General features: G+C 49.7%; 1 protein-coding gene across 2 annotated transcripts in view; it reads left to right on the forward strand.

Moving 5' to 3' along the window:
* The first annotated feature begins 7,137 nt into the window (after positions 1-7,137).
* SLC7A7 (solute carrier family 7 member 7) overlaps positions 7,138-12,939 on the forward strand; it is a 44,757-nt gene continuing 38,955 nt past the window's right edge. Inside the window, exons 1-2 of one of the 2 annotated variants that reach the window (XM_030802328.1) lie at positions 7,138-7,311; positions 11,470-11,601. The gene's annotated coding sequence lies outside the window, so the exon portion shown is untranslated. Of the gene's footprint in view, positions 7,312-11,453; positions 11,602-12,939 lie in introns of those variants that run through there. The other variant, XM_030802329.1, reaches the window with a different exon arrangement.

Here is a 12,939-nt window from a genome sequence, read left to right on the forward strand (position 1 = left end):
GAGTTTGAGACTAGCCTGGGCAACATAGTGAGACCTTGCCTCTACTAAAATTTAATTTTTGTGTGTGTGTGTGTGTTTTGCCAGGCATAGTGGCATGCACCTGTGGTCCTAGCTACTTGGGATGTTGAGGTCAGTGAGGTGAGAGGATTGCTTGAGCCTAGGAGTTCGAGGTCACCTTGGACAGTATGGTGAGATCCTGTCTCTACAAAAAATACAAAAAATTGGCCGAGCAGAGTGGCTCATGCCTGTAATCCCAGCACTTTGGGAGGCTGAGGCAGGTGGATAACCTAGGTCAGGATTCGAGACCAACCTGGACAACATGGCGAAACCCTGTCTCTACTAAAAATACAAAAATTAGCTGGGTGTGGTGGCACGTGCCTGTAATCCCAGCTACTTGGAGGCTGAGGCAGGAGAATCACTTGAACGTGGGAGGCAGAGGTTGCAGTGAGCCGAGATCGTGCTATTGCACTCCAGCCTGGACAACAAGAGTGAAACTCCATCTCGGAAAGACAAAAAACAAAAAGCAAAACAAAAAATTAGCCAGGTATGGTGGTGTGTGCCTATAGTCCCAGCTATATGGGAGGCTGAGGTGGGAGGATCACCTGAGCCTGGGGAGGTCAAGGCTGCAGTGAGTTGTAATCACACCACTGTCCTCTAGCCTAGGTGACAGAGCAAGATACTGTCCCAAACAAACAAACAAACAAAACACCTGGGGTGGAGTGGGGCATATGCATTTAGGTGAACAAATAATGTGTATAGTATGAACATAGCATGCAAAAGTGGACAAGTACAATTATTTAACAGATGTGGGAGTCAAGGAGCCAGAGCTAGAGGACTTTGGGAGCAGGATGGGAAGTTTCATTGGAACTAGGAAATCTGGGAAGAGAAGGGTCTTTAGAAGCACCATGGCTCACGCCTGTAATCCCAGCACTTTGGGAGGCCGAGGGAGGTGGATCACAAGGTCAGGAGTTCGAGACCAGCCTGGCCAATATGGTGAAACCTCATCTCTACCAAAAATACAAAAACTAGTCAGGTGCGGTGGTGGACACCTGTAGTCCCAGCTACTCGGGAGGCTGAGGCAGGAGAATCACTTGAACCCGGGAGGCAGAGGTTGCAGTGAGCCAAGACTGTGCCACTGCACTCCATCCCGGGCCACAGAGTGAGACGCTGTCTCAAAAAAAAAAAAAAAAAAAAAAAAAGAAGGAAGACAAGTTCAGCCTTTATATATATATACATTTTTTTGTTTTGTTTTGTTTTTTTGTTTTTTTTTGGTAGAGATGGGGTCTTTGGGGTCTTGCTATGTTTCCTAGGCTGGTCTTGAATTCTTAGGCTCAAGCAATCTTCCTGTCTGGGCCTCCCTAAATTTAATCTTTGATGTGGTTAGTGTGATACAGCAGGGGGACAATCCATGGGTTGTAAATACCACAAAAGGGCTCCTCACCCAAACAGCTACCTCTCATCTCAGCCTCCCTGGACACAGAGATAGAGAGAGAGAGACAGAACCCCAGAGCGCTGACAACTAACATCATCAGCATTCTCAGGGACCTCATGGAACTCTGTTGGAGGGAGGGGTCTGGCACCTGGACAGCACTCCTCTATGACTTCATCACCCTCAGAAGCCACAGGAAAGCAGCTTCGTCATCCTAAACTGAATGTCTTTTAACCTCTGGACTTCAACTGGCAAAGACTGGAGTTAAGAATAATGTGAAGCATCAGGCATCTGTGCTTCATGTGTTTCCTCTCTTAAACTGCTTTGCCTTTCAAGGGCATCATGCCCTGTATTTGGCTTTAACATTTTGTTATCCCAGCCTAGGCAACACAGGAAGACTTTGTCTCTCTCTTTTTTTTTCTTTTGAGACAGAGTCTTGCTCCATCGCCCAGGCTAGAGTGCAGCGGCTCACTGCAACCCCCGCTTCCTGGGTTCAAAAGATTCTCATGCCTCAGCCTCCCGAGTAGCTGGGATTACAGGCACATGCCACCATGCCCAGCTAATTTTTGTAGTTTTTAGAGACAGCCAAGACTCTGTTTCTTAAAAAAAAAAAAAAAAAAAACCGGGCGCAGTGGCTCACGCCTGTAATCTCGACACTTTGGGAGGCCGAGGCGGGCGGATCACAAGGTCAGGAGATTGAGACCATCCTGGCCAATATGGTGAAACCGCGTCTCTACTAAAAATACGAAAATTAGCCGGGCGTGGTGGCACGTGCCTGTAATCCCAGCTACTGGGGATGCTGAGGCAGGAGAATCCCTTGAACCAGGGCGTCAGAGGTTGCAGTGAGCCGAGATGGTGCCATTGCACTCCAGCCTGGCGACAGAGAGAGACTGCATCTAAAAAAAACAAAAACAAAAAAACAAACCCCCCCCCAAAAAAAAACAGCTGGGCACCCACCTGTAGGCATCCGCCACTAAGTCCCAGTTACTTGGGAGGCTGAGGCTGGAGGATTGCTTTAGCCCAGAAGATCAAGGGTGCAGTGAGCTCATGTTTTGTCTAATATGTTTATCCAAATAGCCTCCTTCTGTTCTGTAAGTTTGTATTTATCCTTTTTTTTTTTTTTTTTTGAGATGGAGTCTCGCTCTGTTGCCCAGGCTGGAGTGCATTGGCGCGATCTCGGCTCACTGCAAGCTCCGCCTCCCGGGTTCAAGCCATTCTCCTGCCTCAGCCTCCCGAGTAGCTGGGACTACAGGCGCCCACCACGACGCCCAGCTAATTTTTTGTATTTTTAGTAGAGACGGGGTTTCACCATGTTAGCCAGGATGGTCTTGATCTCCTGACCTCGTGATCCACCCACCTCAGCCTCCCAAAGTGCTGGGATTACAGGCATGAGCCACCGCGCCCGGCTTGTAAGTTTGTATTTATACAGTTACTTTTTTTTTTTTTTTTTTTTGGGGGGACAGAGTCTCGCTCTGTCACCCAGGCTGGAGTGCAGTGGCGAGATCTCGGCTTACTGCAAGCTCCGCCTCCCGGGTTCATGCCATTCTCCTCCCTCAGCCTCCAGAGTAGCTGGGACTACAGGCGCCTGCCACCACGCCTGGCTAATTTTTTTTTGTATTTTTAGAAGAGACGGGGTTCCACCGTGTTAGCCAGGATGGTCTCGATCTCCTGACCTCATGATCCGCCCGCCTTGGCCTCCCGAAGTGCTGGGATTACAGGCGTGAGCCGCCGCGCCCGGCCCCTACAGTTACTTTTGTACAAGTGCTTTGCTCTGGGAAATTAGGTGCCTTGTAATTGTGATTGATAATGATGACATTGGAGAAGGAACATAAGACGAGACGGAGGAAGCTGACTCTGGGTAGGCAATTCTACTTCATTTTGCAATTTCTTTTCCTTTTTGCATGCCTATGAGAACATTCTAAGATTGAAGAAGTTGTGGAGAGAAGAGTGAACTGTTTGGGAATTCTTTCGTTATCTCCCTTTTTAAGACAGTACAAAGAACAAATCACTGTCACCTCATGCAAGAAATGTGAGAACAGTGTCTACAAATCACTCAATACACCACTTTGCATATTGTTTCCTTACTACTTACATAATTTATTGTGATATATTCTGCTTCTTTTCCCAGAGCTGTCAAATCTCTGCTATATCAGTACTGGCTAAATTAGGTGTTAAATGGTTGAGCTTCAAGATGGGCAAATCATGACTTCGGACTACATTCCTCCTTGCCTGGCGGCTGGGAAATTCCTTAAGCTCTGTGTGTTTCTATCAGACTGGTCTTGAAGGCGGTGGATCTCTGCAGAGCGCCAACGTTGGCTTAAAAAAACCCCAAAGCTAGATTGTGCAAAAGGTATATAAAAGGTAGTTGTATTATTTACAAGCCATCTTTTAGCCTTAAAAAGTGATGAAGCATTTCCAGTTCCCTTTTCTTGAACTAATTCAGCAACTCCCTTTTTTGTTAGGTCCGCGCTGCTGCTAAGACTTCAGATGAAAGATGCTCCGGGGACTCCGGTATCCTGGGCCCCCTGGGCCCGGACATTTTTGATTAAGCGCTGCCTCCTGGCGGCCGCTCTGCTGCCCGACGCCTTCCCAGCCTAGTGGAGCCCACTTTCTTTGGTTTGGAATCTGGAAGCTGATGCAACAGCTCCCCCGAGGGGGCGGGGAGTCGGGAACCCGGGGTGGAAGAGACGGCCTTCGGGAGACCCCTCCTCCCGCTCCGAGCAGGCACATTCCTCGCCCCGCCTCCCGCCCCCGCCCCCCGCCCCCCCGACAAGGGGCTTCCAGTCTGGGGGCACTACCCAGATTCAGCCAAGCATTTCGGGGCCGGAGGCAGTTGTGGCCAGGGTTGGGAGGGAGGGAAGAGGAAGTTGAGCGTTCATGGGGTGGAGGACCAGTCTCTAAGGGTATCCGCGGTCATTTTCATTTCCCCGCAGCAGTCCAGCTGTGCGGGAGCGAGGAGCGGACAGGGGAGCGGTTTGCGAGGTCTCGGTGCTTGGACCTTTGCGCCCTTCGCCTACACCCACCACAACCCCCTCTTCTAGCGCTTCCTAGAGTCGGGGGAAGGGCGGGGGCTGCTTGGCCAGGTGGAGGGAGCAGAAAGGACGCCTGTTGGGGGAGGTCGTGGTCCCTCAAGGCAGAGCTCGGGTGGGCCCCCACAGCTAGACCTGGGCCTCGGGGGCGACCCTGTTCTTCAGAGGGGTAATGAAGGCGGACAGTGGCTGGGTCCGAGCTTGGGAAGGCGTTGTCCTAGGGCCGCAGACTGGGGGCCCAAAGGAAGGAGGGAAATAAAAGGGAAACAAACGGCAGGGGCCCGGAGAAAGCGAGGGTGGATTGGGGGGTGGGGATGGGAGAAAGGGACAAAGGTGAGTGAGGCCAGCAGGTTGGGCGGGGGCGGAGAGGGGGATGGGAACGGCCAAGGGATAGGCCAGCGAGGATCGCGGGCTAGGGGAGAGCTTTTCAGGGGTAGAGCAGCGGGCCGGCGCATGGTGGGGAGTTGAGTATATGCTTCGAAGTTCCGCTGTAGAGCCCACTTGCATATGCGTGAACCTGAGCGTTCGCCTCCCTCGGCCTTTTCCTCCTCTGCCCTTCACCCTTTCGCGGCCGTAGCACTTAGCTCTCGCCATCTCCATGCCGCACCCAGACCGGTCACCTGAGCCTGGGTGTGAGGTAGAGCAGACAAGAATTTCCTGGATCCAGGGAAAGAGTGTTAGATGATAGGCTTTTTGTTTTGCTTTGCTTTTCCCATTAATGAAACAAAAGTCCGTTTCAAATCATTCTAGGCCTCCCAGTAAAACTGTGAAAGCCAAACTTTCTTCTTTGCCTTTAATGCATTACTGTCAAAAAGAGTACCTCCAGGTACTCCTTGCCTAGGAGCCAGAGCGGCAGCCAAACAGGAGGGCCTGGAGAGCAAATTCAAGGACATGCCCAGAAGCCTAGCCACCTGGGAAATCAAATAAATAACATAGTTCATTCATTCATTTATGAACCCAGCAAACATTTGTTAACTGTCTATGTGAGCCCTGCACTGCGGGGATACAGTGGTGAACAAAGCTCTTGTGACGCTTACATTCTAGTGGGGGTGGTGACAGCAAACAAATGACACCGGGAATGGACAATATCACTGGGAAGCACGTTCCAGGCAGGGAGAACAGGAATTGCAAAAGCTGTGAGGCGGGAGCATGCTTGCTGTGTGGCCACCTCAGGGAAGCCAGTGAAGCTGGAGTGGAGTGAGGAAGACAGCAGGGAGGCCCGTGCAGACAAGGACAGCTTCTCTCTTCCTAGGACTTCCCTCACAACTTGGACCCGACCCCAGAGTGCAATTAAGGGCCCGGCAAGTTGGGTAGCAGGCTGAGAGTGTCTGAAGGACACTAAATTATCTTTGGAATAATTCAGGTATTTGGTGCCAGTGTACTATGATTTCTGTGTCTTGGTGAAATATGAGTTGGCTTTCATCCAGTGACATAGACTTATTGACAACTCTTTACCTGGACTGCTTGTGTCTGGAGTAATTTTGCAACAGACAGGTGCAAATTGCAGGGTGTAGCCCTGGGGCCAGCCAGCTGACAGTTGCTTAAAGGCATTAGTCATAGTTGTAATTCCAAAAATTCACGATGCACTGTGAAGTGCTGCTCCCTGAGGGCAAGAGATTTATACTATTATCTACATTTTAAGTGGTTTACTATGCTTACCAAGAAGTTGTTTGCTTCAGAAGATTGCATGTGATGAAGATATGTAATAATTTCTTTTTTCTTTTTTTTTTTTTTGACTGGAGTGCTCACTGCAACCTCCGCCTCCCGGGTTCAAGCGATTCTCCTGCCTCAGCCTCTCAAGTAGCTGGGATTACAGGCGCCCGTCACCACACCTGGCTAATTTTTGTACATTTAGTAGAGACGGGGTTTCACTATGTTGGCCAGACTGGTCTCGAACTCCTGACCTTGTGATCTGCCCGTCTCGGCCTCCCAAAGTGCTGGGATTACAGGCGTGAGCCACCGAGCCTGGCTGATGTGTAATAATTTCTAATTTTGAATATAAAGAGGCTTACACAATTTGTATTCCAGGAAAATTGGTATTTCTCCCACCTCTGCTAAGTAAACATTCGACAGATGTTTAAATAAAACTGGTTTGAAGGGATGCCAACTCATTAGTCTGCCCAGGGTGCCACGGCCCTGTTGGCTCTTACCTGGCGACACACATCGATATCACCTGAACCAATTAGAGATCTCAGCTGTGAGCGAGCTTGCTTGGTGTCTAAATGTGTGCTTGGCTGTCCCCCTATAAGTGGTCTTCCTTGGCTTGCATTACCTCCCCGTGGCTTGCTTTAGGGCCTGAAATGGCACTGACACTCTGGAGATGGGACTGCAGAGTTTCCTTCCCCTGGCCATGGGATCGTATCCACTCTGCAGGACTAAGGATAGTACATGAGTGGGAGATGAATAGGAAATGGGATGAGTGGAGTTGCAAGAGGCATCAGAGGTCACTGTCAATGGAGGGGAAAGCTTAAGTGCTCAGTAAATGTAGGGCAACAAGGAAGAGGGGGGTGGGGATGAGGTAGGGAGGAGAAGGATCTGAGACTCAGGTATTTGGTGCCAGTGTAGTAGAGAAGGTGCCTGGAGGCTGGCAGGCATTGAGGTCCTCTGGGTCTGACCAGGCAGTCCCAGCTCCAGCCCGTCCCCTGGCCCCTCCCCGCTGCCGGCCAGAGTCACACATGTGTTTTCCTGTTTTCCATTTCAGTCCCCGTTACCCTCTGCTTTTTCTGCTCCTCAGAGTCAACAGCTGCTGCAGCGTGAGCCATACCCTTGGTTCTCCTAACTAGCACCTTCCCCTCTCCCCTGACTCAGCTGGTAGCCCCTCCTCCCTGCACCTGCCCAAAGGTCACTGGACAGGTAAGAAGTGGGAGAGGAGGGACAATGGGCGAGAGGGGAAGTGCAGGAGGAGGATGGAGTCCTAAAAATCGGCTGAATGGAGACCCAAGAGCCTCCTGTTTCTTGATCCCAGCCCTGTCCCTCCCTGGGCTGAACCTTCTGCCCAGAGACTTCAGCCCTTCCTTAATGGAAGCCCTGGCCACAGGAGTAAACAATTTCTTTTTTGTTTCACTTTTTTTTTTTTTTTTTTTTTTTTTTAAAGAGACTGTCTTAGCCACAGTGGAATATAGAAAAACAAACAGAGAACTGGGGAGGGAGGAGCTGAGCTTCTAGCTTGGAGTGATGGGGAAATCTAGTCATACCAGAGTGTATCTGTTTTCTGTTTCTGTTGTTAGGGGAGGCAGCACAGACTGATTGGAGCCAGGAAGGCAGGACATGGGGTCTCTGGGAGAGAAAGTGTCTTCTTACAGTAGTTCCCTGAGCTTGGCTGAGGAGCCAAGACCCCGAATTATGTGCTAGTTCCTGGAGGAAGTGTGTTTTGGTGTTGCCATTCGAGGGTGAGGTTAGGGTGAGGGGCTCCATTGGCTGTTCTGCCCGGCACTGCATACTGGAGGCCCTGCTGCCAGTTTCTGAATCAAATTTCTTCCACAGGCTGTAGGATGAGTGTGTTGTCCTGTAATCTTCACAGGGTGTTCAGAGATGAATGCATCTCAGACAGGGAAAGGCAACAAGGGCTGCTGTTATCTTATGGGGTTTCTCATGTAAAACCTGGGGTGGGCTGGGCGTGGTGGCTCACACCTTTAATCCCAGGCTTTGGAAGGCTGAGGTGGGAGGATCACGAGGTCAGGAGTTCGAGACCAGCCTGGCCAACATGGTGAAACCCCATCTCTACTAAAAATGCAAAAATTAGCTGGGCACGGTGGCAGGCGCCTGTAATCCCAGCTACTCGGGAGGCTGAGGCAGGAGAACCCAGGAGGCAGAGATTGCAGTGAGCAGAGATTGCGCCACTGCACTCCAGCCTGGGGGACAAAGCAAAACTCCGTCTCAGGGAAAAAAAACCCCCAAACCCAAAAACCAAAAAAAAAAAAAACCTGGGGTAGGAGAGCCCCTTTGGGAGAGCCTAGGGGTGTTGCTGGTCCCAGGCTGCCTGAATGGTGGGGCTGCCTGAATGGTGGAAGCATTACCCTAAGACCCAGGGTCTCAGGGAGAAATGTGAGCTGCCAAAGATGGTGCCTTCTTGTCCAGGGTGCTAGGTAGTGGTTGAGAAAAGAGGGGGGCTTCATGTTCTCTATGCATGGCAGCCTCCCTTGCCTGGTGTGCATGGGCAGACTGAAGTAGGTTAGAGTCCATTAGCACTTCCTGGTGCTACCACTAGGGCGTGCTGTTTGCTGGAGTGTGGGTTTTACCCCCAGCAGATTTCTGTCTCGAAATTCCATGGATAGGACTTCACTTTTCAGATGCTACCAGTCAGGAATGAAACCCTGTACACTTCTCTCTCCATTCCCCCTCACAGTTTTCCCTTCCTTTGTCCCTCCTTCCTTCCTTTCTTTTACGTCATATTAGGACACATGCCCACTCCTTGGTGCCAGTGAATTTGGTCTTAAAAGGGCAGGCATGATGATGTGTTTGTGTTTTTTTTTGTTTGCTTTAGAAGTGGGCACCCTAGCAATAGCAGCACTGCCAAGAGTACTTGTAATCACCTCTTATCCCTGCAAAGAATGAGAAAGGGGAGGGGCAGCCAGGAAGGAGATTAACAAACTTTGTTGGAGCCTTTCGTCTAGGCTATAGACTGAAGGATGACAGAGGCTTTCTTTCTTTTTAATCTAATCTGCTTACATCTTCCCCCAGGTAATTCATGTAGATAATTCCTGTCCAAAAGCAAGGTCTAAGGTGGCACTGGTGGCTCACGCCTGTAATTCCATCACTTTGGGAGGCAGAAGCAGGTGGATCAGTTGAGGCAAGGAGTTCAAGACCGGCCTGGCCAACATGGCGAAACCTCGTCCCTACTAAAAATACAAAAATTAGGCCAGGCCGATGGCTCATGCCTGTAATCCTAGCACTTTGGGAGGCCGAGGTGTGCGGATTGCCTGAGTTTAGGAGTTTAAGACCATCCTGGTCAATATGGTGAAACCCCAACTCTACTAAAAACACAAAAGATTAGCTGGGTGTGGTGGTGTGCACCTGTAATCCCAGCTACTTGGGAGGCTGAAGCAGGAGAATTGCTTGAACCCAGGAGGTGGAGGTTGCAGTGAGCCGAGATTGCACCACTGCACTCCAGCCTGGGCGACACAGCAAGTGTCTGTCTCAAAATAAATAAAATAAAATAAAATAAAATACCAAAATAAAAACACAAACATTAGCCAGGTGTTATCCTAGTTACTCAGGAGGCTGATGCATGAGAATTGCTTGAACCAGGAGGCGGTGGAGGTTGCAGTGAGTCAAGATCGTGCCACTGCACTCCAGCCTGGGTGACAGAGTGAGACTCTGTCTCAAAAAAAGAAAATAAAAAAAAAATAAAAATAAAAGGAAGGCCTAGAGACTAAGGCAGGCCAGGGGGATGGGGAGATGGAGAGATTAAGAGTGTATGAGCTCTGGTGGTTCCATGAGATAATGTGCTTAATTCCTTAGCAGTGTGTCTGGCCCAGTAAGTGCTCAATAAGTGATAGCAATTATTATTACAGGAGCATTTTGGAGAAAAGGAGAGTCTCCTCCAGAAGGATTTCAGATCATTGTGAGCCTGTCTTGGGAGAAGCATAATCTCTGGGAACGCTCACACCAGAATCGTCCTCCTAGATTAAATTAAAAGTTTAAAGAGCTAGAATGGGAGGATGTACGGTAGAGATGTCTCCCAGAGATATTTAGATCTCTATTCTCTGGTTGTAGAATAACCAAAGAGGGTTAGAACAGAAATGAGAAGAAACAGACAGCTGGATTTCAAAATGGATAGGGTCTATTTCTATTGGTAAAACAGACTCAGAATACCAGATTTAAAGTAAATAATAAAGATAGCATAAACTATGTGATTTCCAAAAAATGCTCAGCTTCTTCTGCCTGTTCTGGGCCTGTCTGTCCAACAGAATTCAGTGAAATCTGATTTCCTCATATTCTTTTTTAATTTTTTTTTTGAGACGGAGTCTTGCTGTGTTGCCCAGGCTGGAGTGCAGCGGCCTCATCTCGGCTCACTGCAAGCTCCGCCTCCCAGGTTCATGCCATTCTCCTCATTCTCCTGCCTCAGCCTCCCGAGTAGCTGGGACTACAGGCATCTGCCACATGCCTGGCTAATTTTTATTTTTTTGTATTTTTAGTAGAGACGGGGTTTCACCGTGTTAGCCAGGATGGTCTTGATCTCCTGACCTTGTGATCCGCCTGCCTTGGCCTCCCAAAGTGCTGGGATTACAGGCATGAGCCACCGCGCCCGGCCTGATTTCCTCATATTTTTTAGGAAAGTGGAGTAAACTTATATTTGAGGAAGGCGTTTATAGGAATTTATGCTTATCCCAAAGATCTTGGTATGTTTTGTCAAGAATGAAAAGGCACATGGGTGTGGTGGGGATGCAGTCAGATATTTGATCTCTTGACTGTGTTTCTTTTGAAGTAGTTTGAGGCTCAGACTTTGGGGCAGTGGCCCAGGCTTGGAAGCAACCCCCCAGTCTCTCTTTGCATGGGGAAGTGTGTAGAGTTCTCTTAGAACGCCCAGTCACATGGTGTAGAGACTGCACTTACATTTCCTGTAATCTCAGCATGGGAACAAGCCTTTGTGTCACACTGTGCAACCTTCCTCCCTTTCTTAAATGCTTGGGGTGAGAGAGAAGAGAGTCTAGGGTGGGGCATGGAGGACAGAGAGAGAGAGAGTGCTGTCTATTCCTTTCTGGCTACTGTCCTGTCCTCAGCTAACTTGCTCTGGGACAGTTTCCCCAGGGCTACAGATACTGCACCCAGCTGACTGTCCTTTCTTCTGGGCCCCTGGTCCTAGAGCAGAGCTGACAAAGGAGATTCCTGAGAGAGCAACTTCTTATCACAGAAAGTGCTGAGCCAAGAGCTCCTAGCTGCCCCTTTTGCAGATGTGAAGGGCCAGTGAACCTTGGACCCAGATGGTTGCTTAATACTCCTTTCCCCCTCCCTCACTCCTTCCTTTGCGGGCTGCCTCACCTCCTCCACCCTTCTTGCTTAAATCCATAGGCATTTGTCTGGCCTTCCCTTTTACTGCTGGCTGGGAAGGAGGAGCATCAGACCACAGATCCTGGAAGGCATTTCTCTCCCTGACTGCTGCTGGCACTGCCGTGAGAACCTGCTTATATCCAGGACCAAGGAGTGAGTGTGCGTTCCACCCTCTTCTCATCTCCACTCACCTTGCTAACCCTCCTCTTTGCTGCTGTGCAGTGTCTAATCGCTTCTTCTCCCAAGTGCCTCTCACCCTAATATCTCTCCACCTAATATCTCGGCTCAGCTCACTGCAACCTCAGCCTCCCGGATTCAAGCGCTTCTCTTGCCTCAGCCTCTCAAGTAGCTGGGATTATAGGCACCTGCCACCACGCCTAGCTAATTTTTTTTTTTTTTTTTTTTTTGAGATGGAGTTTTGCTCTTGTTGCCCAGGCTGGAGTGCAATGGTGAGATCTCAGCTCACCACAACCTCCACCTCCCGGGTTCAAGTGATTCTCCTGCCTCAGCCTCCCGAGTAGCTGGGATTACAGGCATGCACCACCACACCCAGCTAATTTTGTATTTTTAGTAGAGACAGGGTTTCTCCATGTTGGTCAGGCTGGTCTCAAACTCCCGACCTCAGGTTATCCGCCCACCTTGGCCTCCCAAAGTGCTGGGATTACAGGCATGAGCCACCTTGCCCGGCCTCCAACTTGAATTTTTAAGAGAAGGCACTCTTGACTAGCCTCTCCCATTTTCCTCTCAGCTGTCTCCTGCTCGGTGTTTTCCAGCATGTGCTGCCTGGCTGCAGCTGTCTCCCTGCCTTGGCTCGGGGTGGTATCTCTCCAGCAGCAACTCTGGGTTAGGGAGTGGCCATCAGCTGCCTCCAATCATCTCTCGGTTTTGTTGTACATTGGATCGCCCTTCTCTCATTCATACTTTTTTGGGTGATTCAACGATGCTGATGTGAGGGATCTGATAGCAGGAGGCTTGGAATACCAGAGAGTGGGAAAGGAAAAGCAAGGAAAAGAGAATAGCCTGTCTTCTTTCAGGGTGATGTGGGTCTACTTGGGCTTTGCCAGGGCTGAAGACTCCAGCTAAGGGTTAATGGATGCTCTTTGGGCAGGAGGATGGTTGCGGGTTTCCAGCAGATTTCTGAAGCCTTTAGGTTTGACAGATGTAGAGTCCTTGGGGAAAAGAGCAGTGTCATGAGGCGCTCCCACAGATTAGTTGCTGGTAAGGTCGGTTCCTAATGTTGTATCTCAGCACAGGTGATCCCTGAAGCTGAAATTGGAGGGAAGACGGGTTTTGGATAAGGCTGAAAACTCGGGGTCAAGCCATTATAGTTATTTTCTGGGAGCCGCCACACTGCCCCTATGCCTGTCTTGTATTATAGCAGGCTCAGAGAGAACCAACATTTAGTGTTTTGTTTTTGATTTTGTTTTTTTTTTTTTGAGACAGAGTTTTGCTCTTGTTGCCCAGGCTGGAGTGCAATGGCCCGATCTTGGC

This window comes from Nomascus leucogenys, chromosome 22a, assembly GCF_006542625.1.
Source record: "Nomascus leucogenys isolate Asia chromosome 22a, Asia_NLE_v1, whole genome shotgun sequence".
NCBI lineage: Eukaryota > Metazoa > Chordata > Mammalia > Primates > Hylobatidae > Nomascus > Nomascus leucogenys.